At 39.1% G+C, this 4,877-nt stretch overlaps 1 long non-coding RNA gene across 1 annotated transcript; it reads left to right on the top strand.

The window, feature by feature from the left end:
- The first annotated feature begins 667 nt into the window (after positions 1 to 667).
- LOC125165171 (uncharacterized) lies at positions 668 to 4,623 on the top strand. Its single transcript, XR_007152002.1, has 3 exons — positions 668 to 914; positions 2,735 to 2,909; positions 4,294 to 4,623. It is a non-coding gene; the product is annotated as an uncharacterized LOC125165171 (long non-coding RNA).
- The last annotated feature ends 254 nt before the right edge of the window (positions 4,624 to 4,877 follow it).

Below are 4,877 nucleotides of genomic sequence, written 5' to 3'. Positions count from 1 at the left end.
ACTGCCAAACTATTTTTCATAACAGCTGGCTGCATGATTGTAAATTCCCACCAGCAATAGACGAAGGATCTAATTCTTTTTTTTCTATAGTCTGGGTGATTTCTATTCATTTTTCTTGTCTAATTGCCATGGCTAGAATCTCCAGTGCAGTGTTGAATAGAAATAACAAAAATGGACTTCTTTGACTTCTTCATGAACTGAAGACATTCCTCTCCCTGTGTCACCATTCTGTACTGGGGGTTTAGGAGACAGATAAGTTATCCCTTTAGTTCACAGATGCTTAGATTGAAAAAGAAAAACTGTACTGTATTTCAGGAATATGCCTAAGGGGCCTCATCTACACCAAGACCAGAGTTAGGTAATAAGATTCTGGATTTTCAGCTGAAGCTGTAATAGATTTTTGAGAGTTTGTGGAGAGGACTAAGTGTTAATTTTCATGTAAAATGGATGGGACTGTTTTAGTCAGCCCTAAAATGTTCCCCAGTGATTCCACCTTCTTGATATTTGCACCTTTGCTTTACTATACTGGATGAGGTTTTGTCACTGTGACTAATAGAAAACAGCAGAAGAGATGGCATGTCACTTCTGAGACTAGGTTGTAAAAGACATTGTGATTTTTTTACCTCTCTCTCTCTCTCTCTCTCTCTCTCTCTCTCTCAGGTCACTCACTAGGGGAAGGTCAAGTGCGAGCAGCTTCCATAAAGGCCCACACTCTGAGACACTTAGGTCTTTGGAAAGTCCCAAGTGAAGAACTGAGGCTTCCTGCCAATTGTTAAGGTTGAGTCTTCTTGAAAGCAAGTCCTCCAGTTCCAATCAAGCCTTCAGACAACTTTAGTCCCTGCCAACATGCTGAGTGCAACCTGAATCATGTACTAAGCTTCTCCCAAGTTCTTGACTCCCCCCCAAACTGTGGGGTAAGAAATGTTTGTTGTTTTATGCCTGTAAAATTGGGGATGATTTGTTATGTAGTCATAGATAACTATAGGGAGTGGGCAAACCCTTTTAGGAGCACTGGGCAAGAGAAAGATGAAAAAAAGTCTTTTCTCACACCCTTTTTTAGACGTGTAATTACGTGGTCTAAAATCAATACTGGTTCAAACATAGGATGATAGGCCACCTTGCAGCTGTGTAGAATATTCCCTAAGGAAGGAAGCCATGCTCTCAGGCCAAAATAGGTTTGGGACTGGTATGATCACAAAAATGGACTATTGTAAGTCTGCTACAAAAGGGAGAATGAACACACTTTAATATGTAGTATTTTCATGGTTATTGTGATATATATATATACACATTGTGATATATTGTGATACACACATTGTGATATTGTGATATATATAGCACATCAGCACTGAATCCTAGCTTGCCTTTAGCCAAGGTTCATGTTGCACTGATGTGGCACCCAGCGTTTAGCACTTCTAAGTCCTCTGACTGGGAAGTCTGTTATGCCCAGTTCACATATGAGAGGAAATAATGATAGTTCCTTGACTATCACCGAGTAGTTTCTGAAACTCATAATCTTACCCAGATTGTTTGGTACTGTTCCCTTTTCCCCAGATTCTGTTTCAACAACGTAAACAACACACCGCCACAAGATGGTGCTCTTTTAACACCACACTTTTGAGTTTGTTCATTCACGTGAAGTTTAGTATAAAAATGCATGAAGTAATATGACTGTCCTTCTATGCAATTTGTATTGTCAAATTAAAAAATAAAGTCCACAACATAGTGTTAAGCAAGGATAGGTGGATATAAACTCTTTACTTTTTGGTCTCGAGTCATAAGAACAGGTCTTGCTTATCTTCAGCATCTTTATCCATTGTTGATATCGAAAGCCTAGATCAGTACTGTTCAGTGCAGTAGCAATGTGTGGCTATTGAACACTGAAATGTGGCCCATCCAAATCCAAATTGAGATTTACTATAAATGTAGAATATTCACCAGATATTGACGACTTGGTATGAGGAAAAGCAAAATCTCCTTAATAATTTTTACTTTGACTACTTATTGAAATAATGATATATTGGACACACTGGGCTAAATAAAATTCTGTGAAAAAAATGTTTAGTGTGGCATCTAGAACATTTTATTTTATTTTATTTTTATTATTTTTTTTTCAACGTTTATTTTTGGGACAGAGAGAGACAGAGCATGAACGGGGGAGGGGCAGAGAGAGAGGGAGACACAGAATCGAAAACAGGCTCCAGGCTCTGAGCCATTAGCCCAGAGCCTGACGCGGGGCTCGAACTCATGGACCGCGAGATCGTGACCTAGCTGAAGTCGGACGCTTAACCGACTGCGCCACCCAGGCGCCCCTAGAACATTTTAAATGACATATGTGGCTCTCAATACATTTCTATTGAACAGTGTTGCTCTAAGATCACATAACAAATAAGTATCAGAGGAGTCTTTTCTGGCCCATGACCTAAACAGGTCACGGTATAGTACCCTAATACCCAGATCCACCATACATTCTAATAAGTTAAGTTCTAGATATGGAGATGAGAGGGCATTTACTAGAAAAAGAAAGACTAGAGGTCTAAATCGACATGGATCATTTTTTTTAGAATGCCTTCCACTCATGGGTTTGTGGTAAGTTGCTCCTCATCTCAACCTCTGTCCCCATCCTTACTCCCAAGTACCTGGTTACCTGTCAGGTGCCAACACAGGTCAGATCTTTGTATTCCCATCACCCAGAAAACGCTTAATTCATATTTGTGGAATGGATGAATTGCAGGAACCACTGGATGGATTCAGGCTGACTTAGTCAAGGGAATGCCGTGGAACTTGTACTTTGCCTCCACATCAACAGTAGCACCTGCGGTGACCCTTTTCAGAAGCGTCCCTGCTCACTTTCTTCAGGACAAAGCTTTTCCTTTCTCCCTGAACTTTGACAGGACCTATCCTCTGAGGTTTGTAAAATACTATTCTGCTAATGCCTTTTTTGTTTTGGTTATTGGGGTTTATTTTTTGGCCCCAAATCCCTTTACATATTGGACACGGATGAGAATGAAAAAAAGAGCACAAGAGTCCAGCTGTACCTTGTCATTGGATTTCAAAAGGATTATAGAATAGACAGTGAAAAGAAGTTACTGTCATTCAGGTAAAAGTGGAAAGGAAGGAACCATTCCCTTTCTTGTAAGTGCTGATGGTTGAACACCCACTGTATTTTGTTACTATAGTTCTTTCTATGCTGCCAATATGCAGAAGAAAGCTCCACCTATAAGCAGAAGAGGCCACATTGTCATATAGTAGATAAACCTGAACTTTTATTTGTCCAAAGCACCCATGGGATAGCTGTGTCCCAAAATGTGGAAAGCATAATAACAGACATTTTTGGTTTAGAATCCTGACTCTCCACTTACTTTTAACATTGGGCAAGTTTTTAACATCTATGAGCTTTAGTTTTCATATTTATAGAGAGGTAATAATGCCTACCTGATATTGTTAACATAATGATTACATTAGAGAATGTAGGTAAAGTTCTAATACAATATCTGGTACATAATAAATGTAGTTGTAATTTGGGCCAAATGTAGTTTTTTTATTTGGGCCAAAATATTAATACTGGATGTTTATGATAGTCTAAATAAAGAAGGTCCTTCCTAAATCATTCTATAATTTTGATAAGGTGAGAATAATCTCATGTTAAATTTTCCATCACCTATAGTTTTTACTCTTGAGAATTTAGGTTTCTTTTGTCTTCAGTAGATAAGCAGACAAAGTCACCTTATTGGTAGAAAATAATTTTGTTAAAGCATGGATTGAATAAAATTTCATATGACTTCAAAGCTCACAGAAGTTTACAGTTATTCATTTACTTGTTTATTTAAAAACATTTATTGAGTACCTTCTATGTGCAAGGCAGTATGCTGGGTGAGGTCAAATTCAGTCTTTCTCAACTAGGGTTCCAGGGGAGAATTGAGTTTTAATAACCTAAGGCATCTATTGTATATAATAAATTAACATTCCTCCTAGGCATTTAGAATGGCACCAGTTATGTGTGAATCTTCCTTGTAGAAATTAAGAAAATAATCACTCAAATAATTCATGTTCTGTGACTCCAACACAAAGTCCAGTTGAGAAAGTCAAAGGGGTAAGAAGAAAAAGAAATACTAAATTAACTATAGTTGAAACAAAAAAATACAAAGTAAGCAAAATATAGCAAGAGAATGGAAGGAAAATTACTTCTAACAAAAGCATCAGAACAAAGGAAATATTGAAAAAATCTTGGATGATAATAAGAATTACCTTTTTTTCTTGTTCCTCCCCTTCCCCCCTTTTCTTTTTCCAAAGGTGAAAAGGTAAAAATATTTGCCATGCCCTGTGATGAATTCAGAAAAGAACTGGTCACGGGGCTTATGTGGTTTCAGGAGCAGAGGTAAGCTCTGTAGGAGAGGTACAATAACAAATCACTGTGTGGATTCCAAGAGGGAATGCGGGACAGCCTTAGAAGTCCCTTTACTATAAAGTCACCCTTATCCCCCGTTTTCTTCACACAATAGGAAAAAGTGATAGAGCTGGGAAAAATCCGGTGGAAGCTGTTATTTTGTTTTTGCTTTTTTTCTTTGTTTTGTTTTTGAGAGGGAGGTAGAGGGCCCAAGTTGAGCCAGTGGCAGAGAGAGACAGAGCCAGAGACAGTGAGAGAGAGAGAGAGAGAGAGAGAGAGAGACAGAGAGAGAGAGAAGCGGGGCTCAAGCCGGGCTCCTGTTCACCGGATGCGGGGCTCAAGCTCACGTGAAACAGGAGTCATGCTCACCCGAAGAGGGACTGGAACTCCAGAACCGTGAGATCCTGACCTGAGCTGAGCCAAAGTCAGATGTTGGCTCAACCGACTGAGCCACCCAGGTGCTCTAGAAGCTGTTTTTTAAAGACGTCAG

Source organism: Prionailurus viverrinus, chromosome B2, assembly GCF_022837055.1.
Source record: "Prionailurus viverrinus isolate Anna chromosome B2, UM_Priviv_1.0, whole genome shotgun sequence".
NCBI lineage: Eukaryota > Metazoa > Chordata > Mammalia > Carnivora > Felidae > Prionailurus > Prionailurus viverrinus.
Note: the sequence above shows the minus strand (reverse complement) of the source record. Positions and strands in the feature narration are given on the sequence as shown.